Source organism: Phocoena phocoena, chromosome X (genome assembly GCF_963924675.1).
Source record: "Phocoena phocoena chromosome X, mPhoPho1.1, whole genome shotgun sequence".
Classification (NCBI taxonomy): domain Eukaryota; kingdom Metazoa; phylum Chordata; class Mammalia; order Artiodactyla; family Phocoenidae; genus Phocoena; species Phocoena phocoena.
The window spans coordinates 42,708,054-42,720,615 of NC_089240.1; the positions used below are offsets into that span (position 1 = coordinate 42,708,054).

At 41.5% G+C, this 12,562-nt stretch overlaps 1 non-coding gene across 1 annotated transcript; it reads left to right on the plus strand.

The window, feature by feature from the left end:
- The first annotated feature begins 8,179 nt into the window (after window positions 1–8,179).
- On the plus strand, window positions 8,180–8,251 carry TRNAE-CUC (transfer RNA glutamic acid (anticodon CUC)). Its single transcript has one exon. It is a non-coding gene; the product is annotated as a tRNA-Glu (tRNA).
- The last annotated feature ends 4,311 nt before the right edge of the window (window positions 8,252–12,562 follow it).

Sequence of the window (12,562 nt, forward strand, 5' to 3'; positions counted from 1 at the left end):
AAAGTTCCTTTCTATCCTCTCCTTGTCTGTTTGCCAGTATCTTCATCTCTCCATGGCTTTGTGTTTCTCTCTCTGACCCTATGTGTCCATAGCTCTCTCTGTCTTCCCCTCCCATCTGTCTCTCCCTGCCTCTGATTCTTTCTCTCCCTTCATCTCCACAACACTCCTCCTGTCTGTCTTTATTTTGTTGTCTGTATCTACTTGTTTTTCCATAGATATATAGATAGATACATTGATAGATTTTACTCATATATTGTTCCAAAAGGATTTCAAGCATCAAAAGGATTCAAAGTATTTCTTTGCATTCCTTCATCAAAGGAAACAACTTTGGTAAAATTTGTGTATCCATAGGGGGAAAAATGTTAGGAAGGGCATGTCAGTGGTATGGAAGGGCATGTCACTGGGGGCAGGGAGAGATAACTGATGGTTTGTCACGTTCTCCATTACACTTTTCTCAGTTGTCTGGGAAAAAAAGATTCAATGAATAGGTATTACTATTATAATCAGATAAAAATAAAGATATTTTCATTTTGGTTGGAATTAATACAAAGTATGGTAACGACATAAATCAAAAGTGAGGAAAAGAAAGATCCATTTATGTTGTGAATATATCTAATCCATTTATTCTAACTGCCTCTATCTCCTCAGTATTACAAACAACTTTACAGTGAAAATCGTTATACACATCCCCTTTGGACCTGAAGAGTATACCCAGGGATGATGTATTGGACATGCAATTAAGATGACTCCCATGATCCTTGCCTTCTGATGTTCACATCCTTGGGTAATCCCCTCCCTTTGAGTGTGTGTGTGTGTGTGTGTGTGTATGTGTGTCCAAAGGTGACCAGATGTACATGATTACATGTAGATAATTATGTTAAAAATGAGGTTGAAATGATCAACTTGTGAGGCAACTCCCACTCCCTTGCTGGCTTTAATGAAACAAGTGGCCACTATGGGGAACCTCACATAGCAAGAAACAGAGGGTGGCCTTTAGGAACCTAGGGTGGCCTCCAGCTGACTGCCAGCAAGAAATTGAAGCCTTCAGTCCTATGACTTCAAGGAATTGAATTCTGCCAACAACCTGAGTGAGCTTGGAAACAGATCCTTCCCCAGTCGAGCATCAGATGAGATTGCAGCCCTGGTAAACACCTTGATTTCAATCTTGTGAGACCCTAATCAGAGAACCAAGTTAAGCCACACCCTGACTCCTGACCCACAGAAACTGTGAGTTAATGTTTTTTCAAGTTAAGAAGCTTATGGTAATATTGTTACACAGCAATAGAAAACTAGTATAAATGGGATAATAAGACTTCTATAGAGGGACTTCCCTGGCGGTCCAGTGGTTAAGACTCCATGCTTCCAATGCAGGGGGCACGGGTTCAACCCCCAGTTGGGGAACTAAGATCCCACATGCTGCACAGTGTGGCCAAAAAAAAAAGACTTCTATAGAGAAAATGTTAAACTTCACTAATAGTTATAAAAGATGATCTGAATAAATGAAGACACATTTCATGCTCTTGGATGAGACTATTTCATATTATAAATATTTCAATTATACCCAAATTAATATATAATTTCAATATAATCTTAATTTAAATCCCAGCTGAATATTTTAAAGAAAATCAATAAAACATTTCAAAATGTATATAAAGAGTCCACACAAAGCTTATACATGAATGTTCAAAGCAGCATTTTTCACAATAGCCCCCAAATAGAAACAACTCAAATGTCTACCAACTGATGAATGGACAGACAAAATGAGGTACATCCATACAATGGAATATTACTTGTCCATAAAAAGAAATGAAGTACTGATACGTGCTACAATATGGATGAGACTTGAAAATATGCCAAGTGAAAAAAGCCAGACACAAAAAGCCACATATTGCATGATTCCGTTTATGTGAAATGCCCAGAATAGGCAAATCCATGGAGATAGAAAGTTAATTCGTGGTTGCCAGGGGTTGAGGGGAGAAGAGAACGGAATGGCAGTGGGTGCAGGGGGCAGTTACTGCAAATAAGTACAGCGTGTCTTTTTGAGGTGATGAAAATGTTTTGGTGTTAAATAGTGGTGATGGCTGAATATACTAAAAACCATGGAATTGTACACTTTTATTTTTTTTTAGGGCAATATATGACTTATCTTCATTTCAAGTAAAGATATCTTTATCTAACAATTAACAATGTCCTTTTATTCAAAAGTACCTTTAAAATACCATTTAGTCCCAATGACAATTTCTTGAGATGGAATTGTTCTCTTTACAGATGAAGACATTAATGCTCTGAGAGAATATATTGAATTGTACACTTTAAAATGATGAACTTTATGGTATGTGAATTATATGTCAATAAATAAGTATCTATATAAAAGAATAAAGGTCTGTGAAGAGCTAAATTAATTCTGGAAAAGAGAAGTAAAGAAGGTAGACTTTACTTACCAGGTATTAGGATGTGTTCTAAGGCCAGAAAGGTAGATGGTGCTTGGAAAACTGGAAGAAAATAAGCTGGAGCCCTACCTCACACCATATACAAACAGTAACTCCAGACGGGTTAAAGACCTTCATGTAAAAGGAAACACTATAAATTAATAGAAAAAAATAGCCTATGTGACCTTGATATGGGGAGGGACTTCCTGAACAAAACTTCAAAAGCACAAACCACAAGGGAGAATGTTAATGACAGTATACACATCAAAATTTACAAATTCTGGTCCAGTGGTTAGGAGTCCCTGCTTCCACTGCAGGGGGCATGAGTTCAATCCCTGGTCGGTGAACTAAGATCCCACAAGCCACACGGCATGGCCAAAAAAAATTTACAATTTCTGTTTAATGAAAGATCCTATACACAAAGTTAACAGACATAACAGCAAATATCTACTTGCTATGGCTGAAATTACCAGAGGTTAAACATCTGGAATATAAAGGTGCTTTGGGAAATCATCAAGAAAAAGACAGGAACCCCAAAGAAAAATGGACAAAGGATAGGAACAGACAGATCACAAAAGAGGAAACCCATGTGGTTATCAGGCATATGAAGACATGCTCAATTTTACTAATGATTAGAGAAGTGCAAATTTTAGAAAAAACAGTGAAATATTACTTTACACCCATCATATCTGCAAAAATTAGAAAACCGAGTCACACGAAGTGCTGGCAGTCATGTGGGGATACAAGAACCTTCACGTACTGTTGGTGAGAGTCTGGGCTTGAGCAGCCATTCTGGACAGTTGTCTGGCAGCACTCAACCAAATTTAGCCTCTACACCAGAGTTGTCAAGTACCCAAGAGGGTCTACCACCCATAGTGAAGGGGGGCTGGGAAAATTCCCCCTGAGAAAGGGTATCTATGCTGAGAACTAAAGGTCCAGGAGGAGTTACCCAGGAAGTTGGGTATAAGGGAAAAGCATTTCAGGCAGAGGGAACTGCACAAGAAAAGGATCTAAGGTGAGAAGCAGCATGGCACATTCATGGCACATAAAGTAAGGCCAGTGAGCCTGAAGCACAACAGGGACATGTTCTGATTTGCTGTATTTTGAAGCCTTCTGGGAGAGTGTAGCAAATTGGTCTAATGAGCACACACATCTGTTGATACCTCCCTTCCTTCCCCAAATTCTCCCAAAGCAACCCCAAAAATACCCTGAAAAGAAAATCTTCAGTGGTGCCTTTCTTTCTTTCCTTCTTTCTCTGTTTCATTCATTCTTTGTTTAATTTTTAGTTTATATTGAACTATAGTTGATTTACAATGCTGTTTTAGTTTCTGGTGTACAGCAAAGTGATTCAGTCACATATATATATATGTATGTGTATATATATATATATATATATATATATATATATATTCTTTTTCCAATTCTTTTCCCATTTAGGTTATTACAGAATATTGAGCAGAGTTCCCTGTGCTATTATACAGTAGGTTCTTGTTGGTTACCTATTTAAAATATAGTAGTGTGTATATGTCAATCCCAAACTCCCAATTTATCCCTCCCCCCCCAACCTTTCCCCTTTGGTAACCATAAGTTTGTTTTCTAAGTCTGTGAGTCTATTTCTGTTTTGTAAATAAGTTCATTTGTATCATTTTTTTTAGATTCCACATATAAGCGATATCATATGATATTTGTCTTTCTCTGTCTGACTTACTTCACTTGTATAATAATCTCCAGGTCCATCCATGTTGCCAGTGGTGCTTTTCAAGGGAGCCATCAGGGGACCGAATATTCTCTAGGAGACTGCAGATGGAGTCAAGCCATATGGAAAAAAGAGCTAAGGGAACCACAATCTAAATACAAGGGGCAAGGATGGACTTTTGCAGAAGTCCATCCTGAGTGGACGCAGACTGTGAGGCTTCAGGCTGGAGCACTTAATTGCCAGTATGAGCTCCTCCAGAGCTCTGTCATTCTAATTCCTTTATTTAAAAAATATGTATATTTATTTATTTAGGCTGTGCCGGGTCTTAGTTGCAGCATGCATGCAGGACGTAGTTCCCTGACCAGGGATCAAACCCAGGGCCCCTGCATTGGAAGCATGAAGTCTTACCCACTGGACCACCAGGGAAGTCCCTCTAATTCCTTTAAATAGCCTGTATTCACTGTAAGTCCCAAATTCACATCTCTAGCCCGGTCCTCTCCAGATTCAAAATCCAGCTGCCTCCTCAACATTTCCACTTTGCTGTTTCATAGGCATCTCAATGCTAACTTCCCCAAAATCGAACTATTGAGTCACTGCCTCCAAGGCCTGCCCTTCCACGACAAAGACAACGACAAAACAAACAAAAACTCTATTCCTCTCTCAGTCTCCCCCATCTCTGTAAATGGTCCCTCATTCACCCAGCTTCTCAGGTCAAAAATCATAAAGCATCCTTCTTTTTTACACTTTTATTGGAGTATAGTTGATTTACAGTGTTGTGTTAGTTTCAAGTGTACAGCAAAGTGAATCAGTATATATATATATTTTATATATAGTAATGTGTATATGTTAATCCCAATCTCCTAATTTATCACCTCCCCCCACGTTTCCCCTTTGGTAACCATACGTTTGATTTTGAGATCTGTGAGTCGGTTTCTGTTTTGTAAAACGTTCATTTGTATCATTTTTAAATTAGATTCCACATAAAAGTGATATCAGGGGCTTCCCTGGTGGTGCAGTGGTTAAGAATCCACCTGCCAATGCAGGGAACATGGGTTCGAGCCCTGGTCTGGGAAGATTCCACATGCCACGGAGCAACTAAGCCCGTGCGCCACAACTACTGAGCCTGTGAGCCACAACTACTGAAGCCCACGTGCCTAGAGCCCATGCTCCGCAACAAGAGAAGCCACAATGAGAAGCCCGCGCACCGCAATGAAGAGTAGCCCCCGCTCGCCGCAACTAGAGAAAGCCCGTGCGCATCAATGAAGACCCAACACAGCCAAAAATAAATAAATAAACAATTTTTTTAAAAAAAGTGGTATCATATGATATTTGTCTTTGACTTACTTCACTTAGTATGATAATCTCTAGGTCCATCCATGTCGCTGCAAATGGCATTATTTCATTCTTTTAAAAACCATAAAGCATCCTTGATGCCTCTTTTTCTCACCCCCACATCTAGTCTCTGAGGAAGTCCTTTTGGCTCCACCTTCAAAATAGATCCATAATCCAACCCCTTCTCATTCCCTCCACTGCCAGCACTGTCATCAGTCATTTGGACCCTTGCAGTAGCTCCCTCACTAGTCTCCCTGCTTCTTTCCTTGCCTCCTTACAGTTTCTTTTCCTCATAGCAGCCAGAGGTATCCTACTCTAACTCAGGTAATTTCTCTTATGTACTCAGAATTCCCTCCTGGCTCCCATCAGAATAAAAGCTAAAGTCCACGGTCCCACATAAAGTCTATGGTCCACAAGGCCCTGTGAGATCTAGTCCTTGTTACCTCTCTGACCTCCCATCCTACCACTGTCCCCCTCACTCTCTCTGCACCTGCACTGGTCTCCTTTCTGCTCTTCATACATGCTGAGTGTGCTCACAACTTCAGGTTCTTCGCTATTTGCTATTCTCTTTGCAGGTGCCTTGTTCCCTCATTTCATCCTGGTCTGTTTAGATATCGCCCCTTCAGAGAGGCCTTCCTTGATATTTCTACCTCAAGTTTTCTGTCTCTAGAGTCTGCTTTATTTTACACTGTAGCACTTAACACTTCCCTTCATCATATTACCTCTATAATGCTTTATATATACCGTCTCCCCAACTACAGTGCAAGTTTCATGGGGATAGAGTCTTCAATCTCTTCACCATTTCATCCCCACACCTGGAATATAGTAAGAATTCAATAAGTATGTTTAAAGCATTGAGTTAATTTAAGAATAACCAATAATACAAAACGTAAGGACTAAGAACAAATGGAACAGGAAAAGAATGAGAGGAAACAAAAGTAATCAAAGGAGTATGGAATCTTCTTAAATATTGATGATACTACACTCGCAAAATAAGAATGGGCCATGTGAGGGGGCAAGGAGCATTGGAAAATCTTTGTATTTTTCTCTCAATTTTTCTGTGAACCTAAAGCTGCTCTAAAAAAGTATAGTCTTGGACTTCCCTGGTGGCATAGTGGTTAAGAATCCCCCTGCCAGGACATGGGTTCGAGCCCTGGTCTGGGAAGATCCCACATGACGCAGAACAACTAGGCCCGTGAGCCACAACTACTGACCCTGCGCATCTGGAGCCTGTGCTCCACAACAAGAGAGGCCGCGACAGTGAGAGGCCCTCGCACTGCGATGAAGAGTGGCCACCACTCGCCGCAACTAGAGAAAGCCCTTGCACAGAAACGAAGACCCAACACAGCCAAAACTAAATAAATAAATAAATTTTTAAAAAAAGAATCCTCCTGCCAATGCAGGGGACACGGGTTCCAGCCCTGGTCCAGGAAGATCCCACATGCTGTGGAGCAACTAAGCCCGTGCACCACAACTACGGAGCCTGCACTCTACAGCCCGCGAGCCACAACTACTGAGCCTGTGTGCCACAACTACTGAAGCCCGCGCGCCTAGAGCCCGTGCTCCGCGACAAGAGAAGCCACTGCAATGAGAAGCCCACGCAACGCAACGAAGAGTAGCCCACACTCGCCGCAACTACAGCAAAGCCCGCGTGCAGCAACGAAGACCCAACGCAGCAAAAAAAAAAATAGTCTTGGGACTTCCCTGGTGGTCCAGTGGCTAAGATTTTGCGCTCCCAATGTAGGGGGCCTAGGTTCAATCTCTGGTCAGGGAACTAGATCCCACATGCCGCAATTAAGAGTTTGCATGCTGCAAGGAAGATCCCGCACACAGCAACCAAGATCCGTGCCACAACTAAGAACCGGCACAGCCAAATAAATAAATAAATATTAAAAATTTTTAAAGTATAGTCTTTTTTTTTCTTTGCTGCGCCACAGGGCTTGCGGGATTTTAATTTCCCGACCAGGGTTTGAACCTGGGCCCTGGCAGTGAAAGAGCCGAGTCCCAATCACTGGACCACCAGGGAATTCCCAAAAGTATAGTCTTTAAAAAGAAAAAAAAGGGGCTTCCCTGGTGGCGCAGTGGTTGAGAGTCCGCCTGCCGATGCAGGGGACGCGGGTTCGTGCCCCGGTCTGGGAAGATCCCACGTGCCGCGGAGCGGCTGGGCCCGTGGGCCATGGCCGCTGGGCCTGCGCGTCCGGAGCCTGTCCTCCGCAACGGGAGAGGCCACAGCGGTGAGAGGCCCGCGTAACGCATAAAAAAAAAAAAAAAAAAAAAAAAAAAAAAAAGAAAAAAAAGAGGCTGCTATGAAAAGAGCAATCAGCAGACACAGGGCTGAATAAATAGAATGGCCATAACTGAAAACAGAATTAGTAATTCGAAAAATAATTTTGAAAAAGTCTTTCAAGTATGAGGACCCAAAAAGACCAAGAGATAGACAATGGAAAAGGGAAGTTAAGGGCTATGAAATATTGATGTTGAAAATTCAACATGCATCCTCCTTTCCTCAGTGCATTTGCAAACGCTATACTTATTTAGAATCAGCTGCTCCCTTGAGCACCTTGTATAAATATCAGCCTTGTCCTCCAGACATTACTCTCTAACATTACACCCTGTTCATTCCCTTTATTGCATTTATTGCAACCTGTATTTATATATTTGTGGGTTGTCTACCTCCTTCCCCCATTAGAATGAAAGTTCTATAAATAAGAGCAGGGGGAATTCCCTGGTAGTCCAGTGGTTAGGACTCAGCACTCTCACTGCTGTGGCCCGGGTTCAACCCCTGGTTAGGGAAATAAGATCCCAAAAGCCATGCAGCTCAGCCATAAATAAATAAATAAATAAATAAATAAATAAATAGCAGGTATGCCATCTGTAATGGTCATGGCTGCATCCCCCCGTCACTATGTCCAACATAAAGTATGCATGTTGTATTTGATTAATTAATTGATTGATTGATCCTGGAGAAATTTAGAACTCCAAAGGTAAAGAAGAAGCTTCAAAAGATGTAAAATAGGTCACATAAAATATTACAGGAGTATCGGAGTTTTCTCGGTCAGCACAGTACTCTAACACAATGGTGCAATATCTTAAAAGCTATGAGAGGCAATTTTTAAGCTAAAACTCTTTACTCAGTCAACCTAGTATTCAAGTATGAGGGCAAAATAAAGATCTTTTAGGGTATCTACAATTTTGATTATTATGTACAAACCATCTCTGAAAGAATTGCAAAAGCGTGAACTGAAAGAAAAAAAACAATGACAAGAAACTTCCCAATTTGGTGAAAAACAGGAATCTATACATCTAAGAGCTCAACAAACACCAAGTAGGATAAACTAAAGGAGATCCATATCTATACGCATAGTAGTCAAACTGTTGAAAGCTAAAGACAGAGAAAATCTTGAAAGCAACATGAGAAAAATGACTCATCATGTACAAGTGTATCACAAGAAGATTAACATCTGACTTCTCAACAGAAACCATAGAGACCGGGAGGCAGGGAGGTGACATATTCAAAGTGCTTAAAGAGGGAATTCCCTGGTGATCCAGTGGTTAGGACTCTGTGCTTTCACTGCCAAGGCCCCGGGTCCAATCCCTGGAATGACTGTCAACCACGAATTCTATATCCAGAAAAGATACCCTTTAAAAATAAAGGAGTAGATTTATGTTATATGTATTTTACCACAAGTTAAAATTTTTTAAAATAAATTTATTTATTTATTTATTTTGGCTGCGTTGGGTTTTCATTGCTGGGCGCGGGCTTTCTCTAGTTGTGGCGAGCGGGGGCTACTCTTCGTTGTGGTGCACAGGCTTCTTATTGCAGTGGCTTCTTTTGTTGCAGAGCGCGGGCTCTAGGCACACGGGTTTCAGCAGTTGTGGCACGCAGGCTCAGTAGTTGTGGCTTGTGGGCTCTAGAGCACAGGCTCAGTAGTTGTGACGCATGGGCTTAGTTGCTCCACGGCATGTTGGATCTTCCCGGACCAGGGCTCGAACCCATGTTCCCTGAATTGGCAGGCAGATTCTTAACCACTGCGCCACCAGGGAAATCCCAATTTTTAAAAAAATTTTTAAATGAGGGAGAAAGTAACAACATTTTGTTTAGTAAACAAAAACATCACTAAACAGACCCACAAGAAATACTAAAGAGAGTCCTTCAAGCTGAATTGAAAGGACACCAGGGGACTTCCCTGGTGGTCCAGTGGTTAGGACTCTGCCCTTCCACTGCAGGGGACACGGTTCAATCCCTGGTTGGGGAACTAAGATCCTGCAGGCAGTGGCGTGGCAAAAAAAAAAAAAAAAAAAAAAGAAAGGACACCAGGCAGTCACTCGAATCTGCATGAAGAAAAAACAAAGGACACTGCTAAAGGTAACTACAGAGGTAAATATAAAAGACAGTATAAATATGTATTTTTAACTCTTTTCTTCTGTTATCTGATTTAGATGACAAATACATAAAGCAATAATTATAAAACTGTTGATGGACTTATGTATAAAGATATAATTTACCTAATGATAATAGGGCAAAGGAGGAGAAAAGGAACAGAGCTATATTGGAGCAAAGTCTCTGTATGTTATTGAAATTAATGAATAATAATTTAAATTAATTATTAATTACTCAATAATTTGAAAACTTCCCACAGAGATGCCCAGATCAAGATGACTTCACTGGCGAATTCTACCAAGCATTTAAAGAAGAATTAATAGCAAATTTTCACAAACTCTTCCCCAAAATTGAAGAGGAGAGAACATTTTTCAACTCATTCTATGAGGCCAAAAGCAAAACCAGACAAAGGCAACCCTACAAAAGTACAGATCAATATCTCTTATGAATGTAAACTCAAAACTCCTCTTCAAAATTCTAGCAAACTAGGGGTGGTGGTGTGATGAATTAGGAGATTGGGATTGACCTGTATACACTGATGTGTATAAAATGGATGACTAATAAGAACCTGCTGTATAAAAAAATAAATAAAATTAAATTCAAGAAAAACATTCTAGCAAACTAAAGCCAACAACATATAAAAAGGATTATACACCATGACCAAGTGGGATTTATCCTGGGAATGTAAGGTTGCTTAATATCTGAAATCAATTAATGTAGTAGGCCATAACAATAGAATAAAGTACAAGAACCACATGATCAACTCAACAGAAGCAGGAAAAGCATCTGACAAAATTCAACACCCCTTCATATGTTTTTATCGTGAATCAACATATCATCAACAACCTAGGAGTAGAAGAAAACTTCCTCGACATGATAAAGGACAAAAACCCCACAGCTAATACCACACTTCTTTTTTTTTGTCACAAGAAACTGATCTTTACTCAACAAAGTTCTACACAAGTGGAATCTCATGCCACCTCGGTGCCAATCCCCAGCACAACACAGTGACAAGTGGACAGACCCTGGAGGAAGTGGGAGGAGGGACGTGGGAATGAGAAGGACTGCAGATCCAGGCCAGTCTGGGTCCGCAGCCCTGGGCAGGGGAAAAGGTTGAGAAGCTGAAACTTCATTGTGCAAAAATCAACCAAAAATATTTTTTAAATTAAATAGTTTCTTAAAAAAAGAAAGAAGAAAAGGAAAGATAACTAGAACACCTTTCCTGAAGGTGGTTGGAGCCACCCATCCTGGATGGAAAAGGGGTTACCAATCCCATCAGACAGCCAATCCATCCACATACCCCAAGACCCAGCAGAGAATACTCCAAAGAACCTAACGTCGTACTTAATGGTGAAAGACTGAAAGCCTTTCCCCCAAGGATCAGGATTAAGACAAAGATGTTCGCTTTACCACTTCTATTTAACATTGTGCTGAAGGTGCTAGCCAGGGCAATTAGGCAAGAAAGGGAGATAAAAGGGATTCATATTGGAAAGGCAGAAGTGAAATCACTTCTGTTCGCAAATGACATGATCTTGTGCATGGATAATCTTAAAGAATCCACAAGAGGGCTTCCCTGGTGGCGCAGTGGTTGAGAGTCCGCCTACCGATGCAGGGGACATGGGTTCGTGTCCTGGTCCAGGAAGATCCCACATGCCGCGGAGCGGCTGGGCCCGTGAGCCATGGCCACTGAGCCTGCGCGTCCGGAGCCTGTGCTCCGCAATGGGAGAGGCCACAACAGTGAGGGGCCCGCGAACCGCAAAAATAAATAAATAAATAAATAAATAAATAAATAAATAAATGGTTGAGGTAAATTTAACGTTATGTGTACCTCAGTCTGGTCTTTGTGTCCCTGAGAATTGCTTTGTTTAGTTTCATCTGCCCAGAATCAGGAGGGTTTTTATTCCTGGCCCAATAGCAGTGATGACTGGCCTTTGGCCAAAATCTGGACACACCAAGTCACACAAGCACCACCCTTCTGAAACACTGCAGTTCTCAGGAGAACTTCTCAGTCTAAAACCCGTGCCCCTTGCAGGCCAAGCACTTGCTTCCTTCATGTTTTCTCACTGTAATGTCAACACATTATCTCTCTAAGTGGCAATTTTCACCAGGGAAATTTTGGAATTGAAATAACCACTTTGAGAAACTTTTGCCATGAACAAGATTGTCCATTTGAGAGATTCCTTAGAACAAAAAGGGCAGAAAAACCACACGAAGAGCTTGCTTGTTTTATTTTTTTTTTAATATTTATTTATTTATTTGGTTGCACCAGGTCTTAGTTGTGGTACTCAGGATCTTTGTTGAGGCCTGCAGGATCTTTAGTTGCGGCATGTGGGATCTAGTTCCCTGACCAGGGATGGAACCCCGGCCCCCTGCATTGGGAGCCTGGAGTCTTAACCGCTGGACCACCAGGAGTCCCGAGCTTGCTTGTTTTATCTGTCTCAAGGAGAGAGATCATTTTGTTTAACATAGGAGACACCCTCCTCTTCATTTCTGTATTTGGGGATTAAGAAGTGCTGATTTTTTTTTTTTTTTTTTTTTTTGTGGAACGCGGGCCTCTCACTGTTGTGGCCTCTCCCATTGCGGAGCACAGGCTCCGGATGCGCAGGCTCAGCAGCCATGGCTCACGGGCCCAGCCGCTCCGCGGCATGTGGGATCTTCCCGGACCGGGGCACGAACCCGTGTCCCCTGCATCGGCAGGCGGACTCTCAACCGCTGCACCACCAG